This window comes from Agelaius phoeniceus, chromosome 8 (assembly GCF_051311805.1).
Source record: "Agelaius phoeniceus isolate bAgePho1 chromosome 8, bAgePho1.hap1, whole genome shotgun sequence".
Taxonomy (NCBI): Eukaryota; Metazoa; Chordata; class Aves; order Passeriformes; family Icteridae; genus Agelaius; species Agelaius phoeniceus.
Window position 1 is genome coordinate 10,218,129 of NC_135272.1, and position 11,094 is coordinate 10,229,222.

Sequence of the window (11,094 nt, forward strand, 5' to 3'; positions counted from 1 at the left end):
TACACCTCAGCTGGGCATATCCCAGCTCAGGGACAAAAAGCAGCAGTGCAAAGTCACCCCAGCAGCTGGGAAAAGCCCAGGGCAGGAGGAGGAGGAGGCAGAGCGTGGGAGCTCTGCGGGGTGAAGATGCCTGGATCCGATCTGACCTGTTCTGCTGCTCACCAGCTCACCCTGATGGCATGAGGCACCTCTGCTCCCCAATCCCTGCCTTTTGGCCTCTACCCTGCCTGGGAACAGGCGGCCCAGGAGCCCCTCCCGGCTCAGGGATCAGCAGGATGGGGACAGGGACGGGCACTGAGCGAGCCCTCATCCCTCTCAGAGCTCACACAGAGCAGGAGGAGCAGAGGTGCACAGTGCTGGGCAGTAGGGCTGGTACCCAGCAGCACGAGTTTCACCCAGCAGCACCATGCCTGGTGTCAGGCACATCCATCAGCACAGCATCCCTGGGGCACCAAAGCCCTGCCTCAAAACCTGCCTGGGGTCAGGCACATCCATCAGCACAGCATCCCTGGGGCACCAAAGCCCTGCCTCGATATCTGCCCGCTCTCTGTGCCCTCTGCAGACATGGGGTGATGGTTTTCCCTTTTCCACAACAACATCTCATCTCAGAATCACGGCCCAGGACGTTTGCCCAAGCAAAGGTGCATGCACACTACATTAATATCATTATCTAAAGTGGGCTGTTTTGTGACAGTGGTCACAGGGGTTCTTGGATGAGGGAAGAGACCAGGATTTGACACCATGTTTCAGAAGGCTTAATTTATTATTTTATGATATGTATTACATTAAAACTATACTAAAAGAATAGAAGAAAAGGTTTCATCAGAAGGCTGGCTAAGAATAGAATAGGAAGGAATGATAACAAAGGCTCTGTTTCAGACTCTCTGTCCGAGCCAGCTGGGCTGTGATTGGCCATTAATTACAAACAACCAACATGAGACCAATCCCAGATGCACCTGTTGCATTCCACAGCCGCAGATAACCATTGGTTACATTTTGTTCCTGAGGCCTCTCAGCTTCTCAGGAGGAAAAATCCTAAGGAAAGGATTTTCCATAAAAGATGTCTGTGACACTGTTTCACTGACACACTTCATTCTCACCCCTGGGAATGACCCAAAGACTAAACTGCCTTTAGTTTGTGTGTGTCAAAGCGATCTTTTTCATTTGCTTTCCAGCAGGATCTACCTGGAATGGCAATCACCCCTGGGGGGATGCAGGGAAGCGCAGGAGGGGGCTCCAGCAGCAGCAGCAGCAGCAGCAGCAGCCGGTTGAAGGCAGGCAGTATTTTATTTTGGTGGCAGCCCTGCCGCTCCCTCCCAGGCTGATGTCATGCTTTAGTAACTTTGAGGCAGAGTCACATGGCAGCTTCTGAGGTCAGCGCCTGGGGTGGCTTTGTCTGCCTCCCTTGTGCCTGCCCCGGGGCTGCTGCCCCGCTCAGCACGGGCACCTCCAGCTCTCCATGCCCGCGGTGCCACAGCTGGGCACAGCTGGACGCACCCCCTGCCCTCGCACCCTGGGGACAGCGCCCCCAGCCCCGCGGGTCAGGGGGGGACACGGCGCAAGGAGGCGGAGGGGAAGGGTGTGACCGTCGCTCTAATCCCTCATGTGATCCATCCAGCGCGCTTGGAAGGGCTTTGACGAACAATTAACAATCCTCGGGCTCAGCTGCTGCTTCCCGAAATAGCTCTGGCAGCAGCAGGAGGAGGAGGAGGAAGGGGAGGAAGGGGCGGCCGGGCTGGCTGGCAGACAAAGGTGCGGCCGGCACGGTGGCCAGGAGGCAGCCCCGGTGGGCCACCTGGGAAGGAAAACAATGCGACAGAAGGAGGGAGGAAGCAGCTTGTGGTACCACTAATCACCGCACGCAGGGCTGCGCACACACCACCGGCTTCTTTATTTTTTTTCTTTTTTAATTTTTTGGAGGCGTTTCAGTGCAGAGCGGGGGAGGTCGGCGCCCGGATGCTCCTCGCCGGGGGGATCCGTGCGGCCGCATCCCGGGGATGCTCGGGGAGCCCCGGCTGCGGGAGCGGCGCGGCTCTGCCGCCCCCCGAGCCCGCCTGAGCCCCGCTGCCGTCCTGCCCCGGCCATCTGGCTCCCAGCACGGAATGAGGATGTGGTTAGCGAGATCCTGTTCCCCTCTGAGCCCCCCGCCAGCTCCTCGCTGTCGCCAAATGTGCGGGCCAGGTCCCCAGATGCAGTCAAGAGGTGGAAAAGCATGGTCGGAGGGTTTTCCCTCTTCCCTCTTCCTTTGACCACCCTGTCCTTCTCGTGGTTTGTGGGGAGCCTGGAGCCCACAGAGATCATCCATGGACACAGGGATTACAAGGAAGTTTTTAGGGTTTAGAGACTGCCTGGGAAATGTTCCTTCTAATTTCGACCATAACAAGGACCCTGGCAGCCCAGCACCTCGCTGCTTCTGCAATTGAACCATCTCTTCTTGGATCCTTGTAAGATCTCAGCATCCCCGGCATCCCACAGTGGGCAATCCCAAAGATTCATCCTGCAGAAAGCCATCCTGCCTTTCCTCAGCTTCATTTCCCCATTTCCTCTCCCAGCTGGAGGATTTTTCAAGAGGTGGAAAACCCTCCAGCTAGGATGGACGGTGAAATTCGGGTCTCCTCAAAGCACACACTGAAAGCATCCATCACAGCTGTCCCAGTGCACTGCCGTGCATCCATGCCTCTCTCTTTATCCTGTGAAAAATGCCAATCACTTGTTTTTAAAATTTTAAAAGTGTAATAGTAATAAAATGGTTATGAAAATCGCAATATAATTAGAGTAATAAAAATTTGGACAATTAGGATTTAGGACAATATGAGACAATAAGAACAAAGAGTTACACATAGTCCGGGTACCTTTTCTAGGAAAAATAAGCCCAAAAAAGGACCCACGTTAACAGAGGATTAACCCTTTAAAGCAACAGCCTGTTTCATATTCATACACCTCAGACATGATGCATAAATTCCATTCAAACACAGGATTCTGTCTGGTCAGTGTCAGCTTCTTCCTCTGAATCCTAACGGCACCTTCATAACTGAGCGAGGCAGGAAGAAGTTCATTTCTTCTGATAAGGGAACAATAAATTCTTTTTATCTGAAATATTTAGGTGTCCTGTGGCTGCTATCTCAGTGAGAGTCCTCTCTTAAAAAAAAAATCTTACATAGCATAGTTTCTATTTTAACCTTATGTTATAACCTAAAACTACATTTAACACACTACTTAAGCAAATTAATACAGCATAACTTTCTAACATAACACATATAATATTTATTTTAATATTTGTGAAAAGTCAATCATAAAATACACATTTTTCCCACATTCAGACCAGGATTCATGAGTTAGAGCCTTCCTGAGAGGAGGGTGGGAACAAATCCATCAAAAGCCCCTCACCACCAGCAGTGCTGAGGCAAAAGCCTTCACACCAACAGCTGCCTGGAGCAAAAACAGAACTTCAGGACAGCCAAAGCCCCTGGGAGATCCAGGCATGTCCCCAGTGATTGCTGACGTAAAGCAAACAGGACAGGGAGGAACATTTCCAAATGGGAATCTATCCACAGCTTGAGTTCATTTCTGGATGGGAATAAACATCTAAATTGCAAGGCACCCATGTGGAGCTCAGGAGGAAGAGGAGGAAAGTTGTCTGGGGTTGGGTTTTCCCCCCAGTAAAAAGCAGTGATTCACGTGGATGCCACCTGGACCTGCCACAATCGGATATTGGTAACTAATCCCCCAGGGCTCCCAACTGCTCTGCTTTATCCTTGCTTGGAGATAAGGTCACAGGAGCTGGGAACCATCCCAAAACACAGCCCAGAGAGCCAAACACTCATCGCTGATGAATGAGAGCCTAACACAAGTGAAACAAACACAAACAAATCAATACAGACGGAAAGGCAAAGGAGAGGAAGCAGCTCCCTGGGCTTCTGAGAGCGCTGAGACACCCGCCCCAAAACCACAGGGAGGTGTGAGCTGCAGCACAGCCATGCACTAGAAAGCAAAGGGGTTTTCCAGGGTTAAAGCCCCTTCCCATGGCAGAGATCACAGTGCTGCTGTCCCAGGCAGGCAGGACTCTCTCCTACGTTTACTTCTTTTTAATTTTCACCAGTGATTTGGGATTCCCCCTTCTCCCCCCTGCACAAATGGTTTAAAATTTCCCTTCCCTCCCTCTGAGCCACTGGCTTGGGATTTCCCTCTGCTCCCCTGGAGAGCAGTGACCTGTCCCTCTGCCCATCAGATATCCTGCTGCTCCTCCAGCAGCCTCTCCAAACACAAAGAGGGGGGAAAAACAAAAAATCCCCCTCCCAGCTATCAGCTTCTTCAGGCAGCTGTTTCCCTTGGAAAAAATGTGACCCCGACATCTTTCAGTGGGTTATGGTCCTGGTTTGGGTTTCCTGGGGAAAAAATGCATTTATTTGTCTGGGGTTTCCTATCAGACAACCCTTCTATTGTACTCTACCTTCCTGTATGTTTTTTGCCCTCTCTGACACGCCTGCAATGGGTCCTGTGCCACTTCCAAAGGCTGCCTTGTGTCCAGGGCATAAAGAAACAGGCCAGCCCTGGGATGAAACACGGGAAAAACTCCATGTTTTTCTCTGGAGTGATTTCCTCCCCAGCAAACTGAGCTGGAGCAGGCAGCAGCCTCGGTCACTGGGGCTAAACATCCCCAATTAATCACGGGAACTCCTCAGCCACAGCCCAGCCATCCCAGGGTGCTTTGTCTGCCCGGAGGAGGCTCTGCCTAATTATCTTTCCCCCCTCTCCCTGCATCTCAATGTCACCTTCCTCGTAGCCAAGGGGCAAATGACAGCCGCGTTCCCGTGTGCAGATGTGTCCTCGGTGCCAGCTTAGGCGGCATGGGGAGGTGGCACAGGGATGCTCCCGAGCCACAGAGCTGCCTGTCTGCTTCTCACTCCCTTCTACATCCCCCAGGCTGACCAGGGACCTTGGGACCAGCCAGAAAATCACACCACAGAGTAGCAGCAAGGGCAGAGCAGATGCTCTGCAAGGGCAGGATGTGTCCTCGGTGCCATTGCTTCCCGCGGCATGGGGAGGTGGCACAGGGATGCTGGGAAGGATATGGAGCTGCCTGCTCTGCTTCCCACTCCCTTCCAGGTCCCCAGAGGGACAAGGGACCTTGGGACCAGCCAGAAAATCACACCACAGAGTAGCAGCAAGGGCAGAGCAGATGCTCTGCAAGGGCAGGATGTGTCCTCGGTGCCATTGCTTCCCACTTTAGGTGGCATGGGGAGGTGGCACAGGGATGCTCCCGAGCCACAGAGCTGCCTGCTCTGCTTCCCACTCCCTTCCAGGCCTCCCAGGGGTTTGGGACCAGCCAGAAAATCACACCACAGAGTAGAAGCAAGGGCAGAGCAGATGCTCTGCAAGGGCAGGATGTGTCCTCGGTGCCATTGCTTCCCTCAGCATGGGGAGGTGGCACAGGGATGCTCCCGAGCTGTGGAGCTGCCTGCTCTGCTTCCCACTCCCTTCCAGGTCCCCAGAGGGACAAGGGACCTTGGGACCTGCCAGAAAATCACACCACAGAGTAGCAGCAAGGGCAGAGCAGGTCCTCTGCAAGGGCAGGATGTGTCCTCGGTGCCATTGCTTCCTGCGGCATGGGGAGGTGGCACAGGGATGCTGGGAAGGATATGGAGCTGCCTGCTCTGCTTCCCACTCCCTTCCAGGTCCCCCAGGGACACCAGGGACCTTGGGACCAGCCAGAAATCACATCACAGAGCAGCAGCAAGGGCAGAGCAGATGCTCTGCAAGGGCAGGATGTGTCCTCAGTGCCTCTGCTTCCCACTTTAGGCAGGATGGAGAGGTGGCACAGGGATGCTCCCAAGCTGTGGAGCTGCCTGCTCTGCTTCCCAGTCCCTTCCAGGTCCCCAGAGGGACAAGGGACCTTGGGACCTGCCAGAAAATCACACCACAGGAGGAGCAGCCACTGCTGAGAGTAGCAAGGGCAGAGCAGATCCTCTGCAAGGGCAGAGCAGATCCTCTCTGTGTCAAATCCCTCCTCCCAGCAAGGGAAAATGTGAAATGAAACATCTGTGCCTGGCAGCAGGGGTTGGCTGCCTCGGCCCCTGCTGATCTCTGCCCCTTCCCTCTTCCTTTGACCACCCTGTCCTTCTCGTGGTTTGTGGGGAGCCTGGAGCCCACAGAGATCATCCATGGACACAGGGATTACAAGGAAGTTTTTAGGGTTTAGAGGCTGCCTGGGAAATGTTCCTTCTAATTTCGACCATAACAAGAACCCTGGCAGCCCAGCACCTCGCTGCTTCTGCAATTGAACCATCTCTTCTTGGATCCTTGTAAGATCTCAGCATCCCTGGCATCCCACAGTGGGCAATCCCAAGGATTCATCCTGCAGAAAGCCATCCTGCCTTTCCTCAGCTTCATTTCCCCATTTCACTCACCAGAACACTGAATATTTAACTCCACACCAGTGTTTTGTATCATCATCCCTGCCCTAATTCTCTTAAAACCACCACTGACAATTTCCAACTATCACTAAAAACGAAAATGAGGAGGAAAACCACCAAAGCATCTGAAAACATTTATGGCTTCTTCCTTTAGCTGTAAAACCTTTCCAGGGGTGGGGAGGGGAAAGTCCCCTCTACTTTTATAAACCCAAATTCAAACCAACCCAGCTTTTCCCTGAGAAGCAAAGGCACTTCTTCCATACCAAATCCACATCCTTTGCACCAAGCTAGGATGGGATCACACACACACACACCCCCCTCCCCACCGTGCATGTACACACATGCAACAAAGATTTTCCTGATAAAAGTTCCAGGGAGCCCAGCTCTTCCCTGCAGACAGCTGGGATTCTGATGAGCTGGCACTTTTCACGGTGCAGAAATGTTTCATCAGATCTTTCCTGACCAGTTCTGCAGCTGTGTGCTCTGCACCCAGCTCTCCTCTCCCAGCAGGAATTGCTTAGCTGAGCATGCTGAAGAGCTCCCAAAAATCTCCTCGCTGCCTCCAAGCCCCAAATCAGAGCTTCCCTTATGGAACAGCAAAAAACAGCCTGGTTTCTGAAGAATACAAACCACAGCGTGGTTGGAGTGGCTTTCAGGAAAAAAATCTAAATAATTTTCTGCATCACATAAATTAATTTCTAGCATCAAAGATCAGGCTGTCTCTTGTATCCCTTGAAAGTTTACAACTTCTCTAAATTTGGTAAAAATCCTTATTTTCAGCCTTCAACAGCTCTGTGAAGCTTTACACTTTTTTGCAAATGGACTCAACGATCTTAGGTATTTAACAACTTAAGTGATTCTGTAAAAAAAAAAAAAAACAACATTTTCAAATAAGTGTTCAAATACTTTATTGAAGGATTTCTGAAAGCAAAATTCTAGGTAATTACTCCTAGTAATTCTAAGAGGCTACAGGACATTTTCCCTTTTCCATTCCCAGTGCAGCGAAGGTTTCAGGCACAGGTGGAAGTCACAGGAGGATCATGAGGTTTTGGGGAAGCACAAGGTCTTTGTGGGACAGGGACAGACAAACTGGACCAGCAACTCCTTGGAACTCTGTTTGTTCCTGGAGGGAACCTCCCATGCTAAGCACACCTGTGGCAGGGACGCCCCAAATGCTGCCAGCGTGGGAAAGTCATCCCAAATTCAGCAAGGAAAGGCCAGCAAATGCCAGCCCTAAAGCTTCCACCTGTTGCAGCACTCCTGGTGTGGGGCTGGCCAGAGCAGGAGGTGGATTTCTCAGCCCAAGAGCTGCAGAAACCGGTTCAACGTGTGCCACAGCCTTCCCAGCCCAGGCTGAGCGTGAGGAAAGCTCTGCTGGGATTGCAAAAGCTGCTCCTGCTGTTCCCATGCTGAGGAGGCACCTCTGCAAACGGGGCTTGTGGCCACTGCCACCTTTGGGAAGTGCAGGCCAGGATGTGCTCTTTGCTTAAAATATGGGGGATTCACAGAATTCAGAATGACCAGGTTGGAAGAGACCTTCAGGATCATTGAGGCCAACAGCGAAAAATGCGTATTTTATGATTGGCGTTTTTCACAAATATTCAAATGAATATGTGTTATGTTAGAAAGTTTTGCTGTATTAATTTTCTTAAGTAGTGTGTAAAATATAGTTTTAGGACTCTCACTAAGATAGCAGCCACAGGACATCTAAATCTTTCAGAGAAAGGGAATTTTTTGCCCCATTATCAGGAGAAACAAGCTTCTTTCACCTCGCTTACCCATTAAGACACCGTCAGGATTCAGAGGAAGAAGCTGACACTGCCCAGACAGAATCCTGTGTTTGAATGGAATTTATGCATCATGTATGAAGTGTATGAATATGCAAAAGGTTATTGTTTTTAAGGGTTAATCCTCTGTTAATGTGGGTCCTTTTTTGGGCTTATTTTGCCTAGAAAAGGTACCGGGACTGTCTGTAACTCTTTGTTTCTGCTATTTCATATTGTCCTAATCCAAATTGTCCAAATTATTATTACTCTAATTATGTTGCTATTTTTATAACCATTTTATTACTATTAAACTTTTAAAATTTAAAAAACAAACAAACAAACAAGTAATTGGTGTTTTTCACACAACCCAGCCCCAACACCTCAACTAAACCCTGGCACCCAGTGCCACATCCAGGCTTTGTTAAACACACCCAGGGATGGGGACTCCACCATTCCAGAACTTTATCACCCTTCCTGTAAAAACCTTCTGGCCAAGCCTCTGCAAAATCATCCCAGGTGGGAGTAAGGCAGGGACACCCCTCTGCTGTGTGTATGCTGGCATCAACCCCTCCTGCCAGCTGCTGCAAGCCCAGGAGCTGTGCTCAGCTCCTAAAGAACCCAGAGATTTGAGAGAGTGGGAATGAGGGATCCAGGGATCCTCACTCAGGGATGGACAACACCCAAGGGCTGTTCCTGCTGCTCATAGGGCAGGAGGAAGGAAGCAGTGCCTGTGCTCAGCTCCTAAAGAACCCAGAGATTTCAGAGAGGTGGGAATGAGGGGTCCTCAAACACTCAGGGATGGACAATATCCAAGGGCTGTTCTCACCCCACACAGGGCAGGAGTAAAGAAGCAGAGCCTGTGCTCAGCTCCTAAAGAACCCAGATTTGAGAGAGGTGGGAATGAGAGATCCTTACTCAGTATGGACAACATCCCAACCACACAGGGCTGTTCTCACCCCTGACAAGGCAGGAGGAAGGAAACAGTGCCTGTGCTCAGCTCCTAAAGAACCCAGAGATTTGAGAGAGTGGGAATGAGGGATCCTCACTCAGGGATGGACAATATCCAAGGGCTGTTCTCACCCCACACAGGGCAGGAGGAAGGAAGCAGAGCCTGTGCTCAGCTCCTAAAGAGCCCAGAGATTTGAGAGAAGTGGGAATGAGGGGTCCTCAAACACCCAGGGATGGACAATATCCAAGGGTTGTTCTCACCCCTGACAAGGCAGGAGGAAGGAAGTAGAGCCTGTGCTCAGCTCCTAAAGAACCCAGATTTGAGAGAGATGGGAATGAGAGATCCTTACTCAGTATGGACAACATCCCAACCACACAGGGCTGTTCTCACCCCTGACAAGGCAGGAGGAAGGAAGTAGAGCCTGTGCTCAGCTCCTAAAGAGCCCAGAGATTTCAGAGATGGGAATGAGGGATCCTCACTCATGGATGGACAGCACTCAAGGGCTGTTCTCACCCCTGACAAGGCATGAGGAAGGAAGCAGTGCCTGTGCTCAGCTCCTAAAGAACCCAGAGATTTCAGAGAGGGGAATGAGGGATCCTCACTCAGGGATGGACAATATCCCAGCCACACAGGGCTGTTCTCAGTGCTCACAGGGCAGGAGGAAGGAAGCAGGGCCTGTGCCTCTGCAGGGCAGGAAGGGCAGCAGGAGCCGAGCAGACTGCCTGTGCCTCCCTCCTGCTTCCTCCCTCACTGCCTGGGAACACAGCCTGGCTGAGCCACTCCTGCAGGACACAACCCCACAGTGCCAAGGTTTTTGTGTGTTGCTCCATGGAACTGGAGGAAGGAGGCTGGCTGGTTTTTATGAGGTTTTAAACACTGCAAATCCTGTGAGAGGGAAGGAGTTTAGTCTTCTGGGTTTGGCATAAAGCACAAAATTTCTTCCCAACAGAAGAGTCTGACATGAACAACACTGCTGCTAACTGCAGGTGTGTGAGGAGATGGTGCTTGAATGCCTTACCTCACTTCCTCCCTGCACTGAGCAGGCTGCTTTTAGCTCTCTAAAATAAAAAATTAATCCATATAACACAAGGAATGGGACACACACCACTTTCTGCATGGTCTTGCTGGTGGCACAGTGGTGCTAAGGACTGTGGACCATTGTGGGAAGGCATAAAGCACAGAATTTCTTCCCAAAATGAACAACACTGCTGCTAACTGCAGGTATGTGAGGAGATGGTGCTTGAACACCTTATCTCACTTTCTCTCTGCACTGAGCAGGCTGCTTTTAGCACTATACAATAAAAAATTATTATCTTTAATCCACAAAACCCAAGGGATGGAACACACACCACCTCCTGCACAGTGCTGCTGGTGGCAGAGTTGTGCTATGGACCATTATGGGAAGGCACTACCTGGGAAGATGTCAGCACCCCTGTCCTTGTAGGGCTGCTGAGAGCAGAGTGTTGGGGTCAGCGATCCTGCATCCCTATTCTCCCTGATCAGAGCACATTGGGAGTGCTGCAGGCAGCTCTGGGCTCTGAGGAAGGGGTGCCAAGGAGATGGAGCCAGACTCTGCTCAGGAGTGCCAACCACCAGGACACAGGGGGGGAAAGGTGGGAAATGCACAGCAAGTTCCACCTGAACAAAAGGAAGAACTTTGTCTCTGTAGGATGGAACAGAGTGCCCAGAGAGGTTACAGTGTCCCCCACTGGAGATGTCCCAGCGCCGTGTGGGCACAGCCCTGTGCCACTTGCCCTGTGTGGGCACAGCCCTGTGCCAATTGCTCTGGGGTGAGGGGGGAGGTGGCACAGGGCTGTGCTCCCTCCTGACCTGAGTGTGAAAAACGCCAATCACCTGTTTTTAAAATGTTAAAAGTTTAATGGTAGTAAAATGGTTATAAAAATTGCAATATAACTAGAGTAATTAAAATTTGAACAATTTGGATTAGGACAATATGAGACAATAG